Below are 12,589 nucleotides of genomic sequence, written 5' to 3' on the forward strand. Positions count from 1 at the left end.
ATAACCCTAACTTAACTGCTTTCAAGACTAAACACACATTACACTAATACATAATGAGAAATGCTAAGTAATAAATGCAAAATACAAAACTCCCATCTAACACTGGAGCAAATAAATAGTCGGTTTGTAATACTTTTATAGATTCCAATTAACTACGTACTTTTATATAATTCAATGACTAAATGATCTAACATTTTTATTGATTTTTTACATATATAATCTTAAAATAGTAATTGTAATATTTAAAGGTTCCAATCACAAATAGAAGGTTCTATAAATCAGTCACGAAGTGTTTTGAAGGGAATTCTTCCTCATCTTTAAGGATTGAAATTGAACTCCCAAAACAATGCAATCAATACAAGACATATCACAGAAAAGAACACTCTACCACAACACTCATAATAAAAGAGATACATTGATTGTGTAATGCAAAAAAGGAACAATAACACTAACTTAACTACTCTCAAGATTAAACACACAATAGCATAGTGTATAATTTTGCTAAGTAATAATGCATTTGAAATTCCAAAATCCCTCTCCTAGATGAATGATGTTCCTAAATCAAGTTCCATCTTTTCCTACCAAAACAATAAAAAATGAAAATATAACAACCAGAAGCGTAAATCTTGTAGACTTGTAAATGTAGAGGGTTATAATATAATAGCATTCACATACAGGTTTATGGTTAAGTACCAACCCTAAAAGTAGATCTAAATTATAGTGGATCTTGATCCCCTGTTTGACTCTAACGATTTTAATTAATTAATGTCATTTGAAAGTAGAATTATAATATACTTGGGAGGATGGCGCTTCAGATCTATGAACGTTTAGGTCAAAGCATTTCACGTGATGCGTATGTCTCGGTGTGTTTCCACCTTTGCAAATCATCAACCATTTGACTTAGTACTATGCACACACTGAAACAATAAAACAATTAATGACCATGGATAATTATCTCCTAGATTAGCATTAATCGAAAAAATAATCAGCTATAACAGGGTAATAAATTTTTCAGTGTGCTAAGAGCACTAACGTGTACACTAAATATCATAATATAATTAATTGAAAACTTAAAAAAAAAAATATATATATATATATATATATATTTAACAATTATATTATGACATGTTATGTATGAGACCATATTCTCAACTTACTGAAAAATCTCACTAACAGGACCATCAAATAATTGCAGTGAGTTTTAGTCAACTAATAAAAAAGTCAACAGTCAAACATATATTAACATTTATAATATCATAATACCAAGTTGTATATATATTTGTTTCCATTATATATTAAATTAATATAATTAGAGGAATGATTAATTGGTGAGGGCAGTGCTCCTCGTATATATTAAATTAATATAATTAGAGGATTGATTAATTAGTGAGGGCAGTGCTCCTCGTATATATTAAATTAATATAATTAGAGGATTGATTAATTAGTGAGGGCAGTGCTCCTCGTACGTCGATGTCAAAGAGCTGAACGAAGAAGCTTAAAACGCGCTTTTGTGGAATTTGTGAGTGTTGTTTATTGTTAAATAAAAGATAATTATTGTGTTAGTGTATAATGTTAATTATTGATGTCGTCCACTGGGGAGGATTTTTCTGGGTCTTGTTATCTTATCAACCCATCTGTATAGCACTAGCATGTTAGCCACAGGATTTAGCTTATATATAACTCTGTATTTTATATAAGGACCTAATTAATACACTTGTCATGCTTGAGATTCACTCAAGAATTTGACATATTTGAATTGTAGCTTCTATTCCAAGTTATGGGCTAGGGTTTTTGTTTTTTACTTGATTGGAACTTCTATGTGAGATGATCCGTTGAATTATGTGACACATATTATTTATCGTTTTGTTTTATTTTATTTATCAAGTATTAACAAGCACGTTAATTTTGTTTATATAAATAACATGTTAGGAAAACAAAAATGTGATTGACTATAGTTTAACCACCGGGATATCACATTCTGACCTTGGTGGCCTCACATCAGAAATCACTTCATCTCATTGTACTCTACATGGCTTTGAACCCTAACTTGTCTTTCACATGTTTCAATACAAAACCCAACACCATCGCCTCATCTCACTCCGACTTTCATACTTTGATGAATACTCCCATGACCCTACTTCTAATAACTCCACTCCCATCACCCCAATACAAACTTATGGAAAACTGGTCTTTATCATGCCTGATTATATCATGTCGACTATGATGTTTTTGGGAGAAATATTCGTTTTTTAGAGCATCTCTAGTCGGAATGTATACGTAAATGGGGATTTATATGTATCACATATACATTTCTGGTTTACATATACTAACAATTATATTGACAGTTAGATGCATATATTATAGCCAACCCTATAAATAGAGAACTATAAACGTAATTTTTACAAATAAAATTCATTTTTTTTTTTTTAATCAGAGATCGATATAACCCCTGCCCTATATAAATCAAACTAAAACCCAGTTAAGTTTCGAATGTTTCACTTTGAAAACCATAGAAATCGCACAAAACTAATGACACGTAGCTATTAAAAATGCCAATCATGCATGGCAATATGGGATGTCGGCTGGATTAAGTTAAACGTGCACGTTCAAGACCCCGCAGTGCATGTGATGTCTTTAAATAATGGCACTTTGATTTTCTATCTTGGTGATAATGCACTGCTTAAATTTGGTTATGCATAATTCAAGTAGCATGTTAGCATGTGACCTCTCCACATCACTTCTTGCCTGCTTCATATGTTAGCTATGTGGGTTCATTTCCCTTGATATAGTTCCATCATCTATGAAAACAAAAGCCCTGCAGTGACAAATTACTCTATTTAAGATACAACCACTTTTTAATGGGTAAATTGAGAGGTTAGAGACCTAGAGTTATGTTGTCAGACAAATGCTTATATTCAATACAGTAAATTTATACTTCCATCCTGCCTAATATTGATCTAATCAATAGTATTCGTCTAAATATTTATAAACCCCTTAGGTTGAATCAAATTTCAATTGGGTCATCAATTATTTTTCAAGATTTATGTGGAATTGAAAGCAGCATGAGTACTTTACATTTAGTTTTGTATCCTAGTGTTTGTTCAATTTTGACATGGAAGAACTCATGCTTCTTTGCTGGGTATCTGAGATTTAGGGAAACTTGGGAGAGAGGAGAAGGAAAGAGAGCGGCAGGAAGACCAAGGGAAAAAGGAAGAAAGAGGCAACACCCGTTTTTTCTTGGAATAAGTTAAAAAAAATAAAAATTAAACACAATCTTTAGCTACACGATGCATCAACTTTGCATGAACGGTCACGATGATGTGGTTAGGAGGATTCAGATAAAAAGATTCGAAGAGGATCTGGATCGGTTTTAAAACATTACGGGTGTTCTGAGAAAATAATTGTTTTTCTTAAGAAATTGAGTAAATTATAGTAATAGTCTCTCAACTTTAATCAAATTGGAGCAATGATTTCTCAACTAAAAATCTATTACCATTGGTCCCTCAACTCATCAAAATGTGTAGTTATGGTCATTTTCTCGTCAAAATTTTGTCAAAATGAGTTACGTTGCAAGGGCAATTATTACAATTGGGTTAAAGTCGAGGAACCATTTCTCCAATTAGGTTAAAGTTGAGAGACCATTTCTCTAGTTGGATTAAAGTTGAGGGACTATTGATAATGAATTTTTAGTTGAGCGAATTGAGTTAAAGTTGAGGGACCATTGTTACAAATTTTTGTAAGAAATTACTAATCTTTTATGGTAAATTTATATATGGGTACAAGACTCTTTTCATTTTAAATTCAATTAATGATATCCGCATACGAAACTTGAATGTACAAACAACCACTTAATTTAATTAGTGCAAGAAGCTATGAAAGATAAAAATAGTAAAGCCAGGTGGAACTTATAATTAACTTTGACAGAACACTTTCACGCCTCACCGACAGAAAAGAAAAAAGGTTAAAAAGAAAGAAAGATGTAGTATAGAGTTGAGTAGTAGATAAAACTAAAATGAGATTTTTTCCTTGATGTACAATAGAAAACATTCTCATCACTGAAAGCTGCCAAGTGAAAAGAGAGAGTGCATCTTTGTTCACCCTTCTTATGTCGACGCTCATTTTTTTTTATTGTGGTTAGATTAGTTTGGTTTAATTGAGTTAAGATTTAAATTATAAAATTTAAACGAATATAATGACAATCAATTCCCTCCCCCGCTGCCCCCCCTCCCCCCGCCGGGGGGGGGGTGGTTGAGAGGGTTGAGTGACAATCAATTCCCTTCTCTCCCCCCCCCCTCCCCAAATCCTTGCTTTAGTAGAGAGTGAGCAAAAATGCATTAAAAGAAAAGGTATATGATCAATATATCCTTCTATGTTTTTTTTTTTTTTTTTTTTTTTTTGACAAGAGGGATAGTCTTTCATTAACAAGAACAACCAATTACAAGAGATTCCAAATGTGTATATATTTTCCAGTGATCCAGTTATTGATATGAAGATAATTCGCACAAATGCAAATAATTTTGGCAAGAAATACATAACAACTCAGTAAATGTCAATTACAAACCTGAAGTGCAGTTTCTATGAAGAAAAATGATTTTGGTATACTCTTTTTATTTCGCATACTTTTATTTTATTTTAACTATTAAATTGAACAAATTAAAATATAAAAAAAAAACCCAACTATTAAAATTCCGCAGAAACTAAGAAAGAAAACTATGCAGAAATCATGCCACTACATACACAACCAGGAATTATAGCTCAGTATAATCTCTTGGTTAGTGACCACTGACCACACCGCAGGTTCCACCGTATTGTGTGCATACAATCGAATTGACAGTCAAATCAAACCAAGACCCATGGGCAAAAGGACACTAGATTAAACATCACAATAGACGAAACCTTTGCCACCATATAGTTTTAAGCCAAGCCATGCCAAATTCACTACCATTTTCATTGACCGTCATAGAAAAAACCTATTGACTTGAAAAGATATAACTAAGGCCTGGTTTGGTACTGAGGTGATTCTGAAAAAAGTTAGTATCAAAAAAAGTTGGGAGCTGCTTTTGTGTTTGGTAAACATTCAGCTTTAGCTTTTTTCACAGTTTTGGGTGGAAAAAAAGCCAAAAACAAGAAGCTGCAAAACCCAGCTTTGAAAAACCGGCTTTTTTTCACATCTGTTTTACATAAAAGTTTACCAAACACTATAATACTACCTTTTTTTTTTTTTTTTTTTTTTCAAAAGCACTTTTACAAAAAAGTTTACCAAATACTCTGCTGCTTTATTTCACAGCTGTTTATTCTCACAGCACATCAGAAGCAGCTGTTTTTCAAAGCACTGCAATACCAAACCAGCCATGAGTAGAAAATGATACAATGCAATTTGAACATGTTTTTCATACTAAAGATGATCCATTTCTGTTTTATGCCAAGAAGTTATTGCATATATTGCGTGACATTTTGTTGTGATGCACGAGATATACCTAAGTTATAATACTTGTACAAGTACTAAATTCTATATATATATATATATATATATATGTATATACCCCCGTATAAACTTTATAAACCTAGCACATGGTTCACCGTCAACATCATAGATATTGTTCAACTTAATCACCTATTACTAGGTGTTGAGTGTTGAGTTTTATGACAAAAGACATCTGTAATACCATGAATGAAAACTTTCAATATATTAATTGTATATTATTTTATCATATGCCAATGTGTAATTTTATTTCCCAACATATACACATTATTATATGAGTAAATATGATATGCGCACCATATTAAATGATGCCATGCGGTGCATGAGATGATGTTTTTGTATTTTATTTTATTTTATACCAACTCCACCTATTTATTTGCACGTAAACTAATTACCCAGGAGACGATTTGGTTCGAGGATCTCCCAGGCATCATGGTAGATCTGCTACATGGAGGAGAGGTATGAACCTATGGCGACAAAAAAATATCTACTGTATTCTTCTATAATAAGGTACTCTTTTTTTCTTGGATGTGGGTTGAAAGCCCAGACATAGTTGAGTCCAATATCCACCATCTTCTATGTACTCTCGTTATCTTAATAAATATCGTACGTTTTTTTTTAAAGAATAAAAAATAAATTACCATAAAAAAAAAAAAAAAAAAAAAGCAATAATCAACCTTTATTCCTTTTCCTGTTGAAAATTGAAATTGCTCCCGGAAAGCCGGACCGGCCGGCCACACAAGTTCATTGATTTGGTACTCTACGTACTAGACTACTAGTGTACGTGACTTATCAATCACGTTACTCCTTTCGTAGTGTTTATTTACTCTCTGCCTAGTACTTTTTTGACGTGCTTTAACTTGACATTGAAATTCAAAATTTGAACCAAATATGAAGCTGCGTGGCCAGAACGAGGATATCAGAATATCTTCCCAATCTTTTCTGCATTAACTGCATAACCAGATTTCAGGCTTTGAGCTCACAAATGTCAATAATCTCTCGTGCATGCATGGCTCCCACTTCCGTGTTCGCACAAGGAGGATCAAATGGCATTGATGAAACTATCTGCGTACTGCATTATTTATTTGCCCAAACAATAAGAATTTTATTCATTTGAATCTAGTTTTGATGTTTTGGTCTAAGCCATTAAAAGTTCACTTCCGTTTTAATGCTAGGGCAATTTAGAAGACAATTACTAGAAAAAGGGCAACAGTCATAGAACAAACGTGGTTGTTGGGCTCTGACACTTATTGCTTAAAGTGTGATAAAAAATACATGTGACAAAAAATCAAAAGTTGTCACTCTTTAGACTGTTTATGGCGCTTTTAAAAATAGATAGGCCAGCAACAACCACGCTTGCTCTATTGTTGTTGTTGTTGTTGTTGTCCATTTTTCTTGTATTGTACAATACCATTAACATTATGGTGGTTTTGTAATAAACATAAGATAGTCATGAGTGTAGCTAAAGTAGAAAATCTTTTTATATGCCAATAAATGTTTATCTAATATCTAATCACATCATTACAGATAGTCACATATTTTATATAACCAACGACCTAAAAGAATCTTGTGTGTGTGTGTGTAATATTACTGTATCTCATAACTAAATCAAATCAAAGATGTTTAATTTTTTGCATTCGAAATCTTGAGTTTAAATTCTTCATTTCCCAATATTGCTTGCATCAAAAGAAAAAAAAAGTCTGAAGCGTGAACCCAAAAGAGATTAATATATAAAATCAATACTAGATCCATTACTGAGAGCCTGAAAAAAGAAAGTAGCAATAGGAGCAACGACATTTCAAATCATTTGTAGGAATCAAAAGAAATTTTTGAGAAAAATAATTAAAAGGTTCGTGCATGCATGTTAAATATGATTCGTTATTCGTTTTCTTAACCCCACTTTAGCCATTTGATTGCCCCCACTCTTTTAATTTTAGTTGTAGGTCCATATATCATGCACACAGCTTCTGATCTCCAAAGTTGTCCAGGCTAATTGCTTAAGATGGACTCATATACTAATTTTAGAATTCCTTACTATTCTAAAATTTTCTTAAACGAAATAAAGATCAAATTGCAGATATGGTGCCTTTATTGTGGGAGTTGATGAAACCTTGTAGGAAAAAAAGCTTGTAACCTCAAGTCCAAGCGGTAAATGCGTTCAAATATGAGCTACAAACTTCTTGCAACGTATTTATGTGTTTACTAAAAACATTTCGCCACCAGTTTTGCCCTTCACAATTTATAACCGAGATCGCTCCCAATCTCATTTATTTGTTAATACCAGGCAGTAAAATGCTTGAATATCACCTAGTGATCAAAATTAAAGAAAACTTTGAAATTAGTAATTATTGTGTAACAATGGTGTAAAACAAATGGTAAATTGCTAATGTTATCAAATTTTGGACTTATTTTAATTAAAACAATCCAATCACATCCCTTTGCCAAAATAAGTTGTTTGATAGTTGGAGATTGATGGATCTAATAAATTGTTTAACAGAATAATAATATCATCAATTTGGTGGAGAAGGACAGGCAGCCAGAATTATGGATTAAGGACCACTTCCACTGTTTAATGATATGAAATTATGAATGATCCACCTCTGATACTGGATGCAATAATGCTCTACTAACTTCCAAAATTGACTGCCTCTATGGGGTTTAAGTTCAGGTGCAAACAAGTAAAAATATTAGGTTTTAAGCCACTTATAAAAAAATATTAGGTTTTAAGCCACTTATAAAAAAAATATTAGGTTTTAGGAAAAGCCAAAAAGTTGATTTATAAAAATGTATTTCGGTGTATTACGATCTAATAGTATTTATCTTCACTTGTAAGTGAGAGGTTTCAAAATTGACTGCCTCTGTGGGGTTTAATTTCAGGTGCAAACAAGTAAAAATATTAGGTTTTAAGCCACTTATAAAAAAATATTAGGTTTTAGGAAAAGTCAAAAAGTTGATTTATAAAAAAGTGTTGGGGTGAGAGAGGCTCGAACTCTCGACCTCAGGATCACTCAGAAGCTATGAGACCTACGCGCTAGCCAACTGCGCCACCACCCCATTTGTTAAGCACTAGCCCAAACAATTTTCTTAACGGACGTACCAAGATTACGGGCTACAAGCCATCGGCCCAATTTGTTTAAAAGATGGTCTTGACTCTTGAGTCCATAAGGTTAGTGTATGGGCCTTCTCACTGTTCTCCTTCAAAATTTCTCACTATTTCACTCATGGTTCATATGTTAGGGATCTTCTATCGGATAACTTGTATGACACAAGTATACTATTACAATGGCCTCTCGTGCCATTAACAAAAGGACACATGGAAAGAAACTAACACATGTCCTTATATTATTGACATGTGACGCTACCATAACTGTGTACTCGTGCCATATAAGTCATTCTCCTTTTGTTGATGAATTTTAGAGAGATTGGTAAGACACCCTTTATATGAGAATTTAATGATTCCAACCGTCTGCCTCCTCTTAGTTGTGCGACAAATACTTAACATAGTTGCTTGTCTAGGCTTGGTCATGTTGTATGCCTTGTGACAATCAATCGCACATTAAGCGTATGACCTATGCTTATGAATGTATCTCATTGTTTGACGCTTGTCAGCTTGATATTGGTGATCAGGCTACCTCTTTGGGCCTCCTTTATGGTACTAATTCCTCGTATTTGTTAGAGCTTCGGCCTAAGTTAATTGAGCTCATTCAGTCGACTTTGATGAAATTTAGTATCACCAATGAGCTATACATCAACAAGAATGAGAGAACAAAGCATGCCAATAGTGTTCATCCTGAGCCAGAATCGAACTCTCCGCAATATTATTATTTTTTATTTCTGAGCCAGGATCGAAAAAAATAAAAATACTAGTGCACAATTTGGTACTGAAAGTATAATTTTGAAGAACCAAAATTTACTAATTCTGTTTAGGGAGGCTTTAGTCAAATGAGCTTTGATGGATTGTCGTCATCTAAAATCACGTGGGCCAAAATTGACAGAGGTCCAAATTTGAAAACAAAGGGGAAAGGCCCATGAACCATGAACCCAAAGGGAGACCTAGTTGAGAATCGAGATCGTCGAGTGGAAGAATCCTAACGTGGAACCGCCACGAGAAGTTCCATGCAATTCGTAGCAGTAACATGGTTGTTATTCCCATCGTACTATATCTCATAAGTTCCCAGGAGTCCTCAAGCTTACATTTATTGTTTGCACAAACCTTCTAAACACTTCACCAAATTATGCGATGATTACTAGGTACGTGGAAAAAATTCACCTTGATAAAGTGTCAATGGGTGCAGTACTTATATCCAATGAACTAAATTAACATTTTATAAAGTTTCAAAACCTCATGAAGCAAGAATTTGAAATTGTAAACTGAATTGTCATTATTGGTGTGAAAACTCGGATGGAGTCTGGATTTGGTTCAACACGTACTTGTTCCAAGTGTTGATTTCGGTCTTGGCGCCACGGAATGGTTCAAGAGAAAGAGAAAATAGGCGTACCAATGTTGGAGGTTGCCAACAGACAATGTTTGTGTTTGAATGTGTATAAAAGTTGCACGTCAATCTGACTTCTTAACCAAATGATTATGCACCGAATGGGGTGGTGGTTTGGTTAAGTTATTTTTTGTGCCTTGAGCGAACGAGGACTTAAAATTTAGTGTTACTTCGTGTATACTTCCCTAAAAAGTAAATGAAAGTGAGGTAGAAACTAAAGCAAGAAACAAAATGTAATCATTTCATGATGAAGTCAAGATTACAAACGTTTACAAAATTAAAATCTAGGTTGATGCGCTGAGCTACATGACTTGAAATGTAAATTAACAAGAAATGTAAAGAAAGCAATGAGACTTGATAGGTGCATTATTTATCATATTTTCATATTAATTATTCCTAAGTTTTGTTAAGGAATTGATTATAAAAGAGCCTTATTACTTTCCTTTTCTTAGTTTCAGCCATTCTGCGCACTTAGAACGTTTTTGGTGATAATTCGACCTTCTAGAGGAGTTTTTATGCAAGGCCAATTGGAGAAGGAAGCTAAGAGGCTGAAGCTCGTTGTGTCCAAATTTCATAATTTTCCTTGGAGCCATTCGTTCCAGTTTTACAAATCAATCCCGCAGAACTTGTTTTCCCGTCAGAATTGTGCAGCTGTGGGAGAATGAAGATTTGAAGGCTTTCCCGATTTTTCTTAGTGGCGTGCGATATATGCTTGGAAAGATAAGAGATAAAGCTACATTTCTCATATTTTTACAGAATTTTCCAGAAAACAAATCGGCCTCAAACTTGGCGCGCAAGACAGATGACGTGTTTCCCAAGCCAAGAAGGATTCTTTCCTAGTTTGTGTCATTAATTGTTTAGGAGTTTGTTTTATTTCGGAGAGTTTCTCCCAGACCTTTTAGGGTTTTTCTAGTATAAATAAGGTTCCCTAAGCTCTCTCTACAAACGACCCCCAAACCCATATCACCCGACATCATACTACCATTCACCATCTCCGCAATTTGTGAAGAAGAGTTTAGGGATGTGCTTTGCCATGGACTCCGGGTTCTATCTTTCTTTTATTTTTATTTCTATATGTAACTAAGTTATTTTCTAAGGTTTATGATGAAGCCATGACATGAATATTTCTGAAGTATCTTGTTGATTATTATCTGATTACATGCCATGTATAGTTCTTAATCTTTGTGCTTATTCTATTCTAGTTTCGAACGTTCTTGTGACTGGCCATCATTGTGAACTTGTTTCTAGATAATTAGATAAATCTAAGAGGATGACCAATCAAGTAGGTTTATTGGAACTAAGATTAAGAAGAGTAGACAAACTAGTGAGGATGACCAATATCAAACTAGTCCTACTTGGTTGACATAATTCTTCAGTGCTTAATGGGTTTTTATGTGTTTAATTGTATGCCTAACCTATAGGATATAGTTATCACGTATAGACACACGAGTTGATGCTTGACCACGGATTAATTCATACCTTAGAAAGAACAACCTTAAATATTGGCATGGTAATTGGATAGTAATCGGCTTGAAGAAAAGGGAATAGGATTGTTATTGGTGGATTCATGACCTTAGCCTTTCATCACATTACTTCCCTTTAAACTTTCATTCGTTGTGTGTTTTCATTATTCACATTCCTGGTTTAATTTTAAGTTGAAGTTTTAATTATTTTTCAAAATTAATTAATCAATCATTTTTCCTAGTTAAATTAAGTTTCACGTAATTAGCTGATTGAATTCGTATTAAAAGCAATCCCTGTGGTATCAACCTCGTATTTGCATTTATTTCTACAATTGATTCGTGCGCTTGCGGGTTTAATTTGGTTTAAATTAATCTATTATTTAGGTTAGTTTAAATATACATCAAGATTAGCAAGATTCAGGTCATGAAGGGCAAGATAATGCTAGAGAAGTCCACTGAGATCACTCATATCAGATTGGACTTAGTACAAAATTACGCATTGGAAAGGGAATCAAAGTCGTTGGAATGACACATCTGATAAGCTCACATTTATACATAATTTACATCAAATTCACTTGTCTTTTCTTAGTTAGTTCCTTATATTTTTGAGCTATTTACTTTGTTTTTGTGTTTTGTAAGATTTTTCAAGCAAAGAAGAGAAAAGAGCACAAGTGGGATTTCAAATAGTAAATTCGTCAAAAACTGCTTGTGCAGATCAGCTGACTTTGGTAGTGAGTTGCGAACAACTCAGAATGAATCAGAGAATGAGCCTTATATTTTTAGAAAGCGACGGTTGTCTATTTTCTAGAGCATTTTACGGATTGTTAATACCATTTTTATAGAGAAAGTTACGTTTGTTTTAACATTGAAAGATTCCAAGAGACTGAGCAGTTCATAACTAACAACAAAGTAATAAACACAATAAATCCTAGCAGTCAAAATTGATGCGGTCAAGAAAACTACAAGTCTCAATATGGATTGGCTTTAATTAGAATTCTATTGTCATGGTGGTGATAACCATAAAACATTTTGAAAGTTATGAAAAGGAATGAAAAGAAGCTAAAGTGTGGAAGGAGGGAACAAAGCAGCAAGAGGAGATTATATTTCTTTTGGTTTTTTCTAATCTCTTGAAACTTATGAATTTCTTTTGT

At 33.4% G+C, this 12,589-nt stretch overlaps 1 non-coding gene across 1 annotated transcript; it reads right to left on the reverse strand.

Annotated features, from left to right (window-relative positions):
- Nucleotides 1-8,451: 8,451 nt before the first annotated feature.
- Nucleotides 8,452-8,536, reverse strand: TRNAM-CAU. Its single transcript is given in 2 exon segments — nucleotides 8,452-8,487; nucleotides 8,499-8,536. It is a non-coding gene; the product is annotated as a tRNA-Met (tRNA).
- Nucleotides 8,537-12,589: the final 4,053 nt, after the last annotated feature.

The sequence above is a fragment of a genome, unplaced genomic scaffold (genome assembly GCF_019419815.1).
Source record: "Pyrus x bretschneideri cultivar Hongxiangsu unplaced genomic scaffold, Pyrus_bretschneideri_v1 Contig17, whole genome shotgun sequence".
Classification (NCBI taxonomy): Eukaryota; Viridiplantae; Streptophyta; class Magnoliopsida; order Rosales; family Rosaceae; genus Pyrus; species Pyrus x bretschneideri.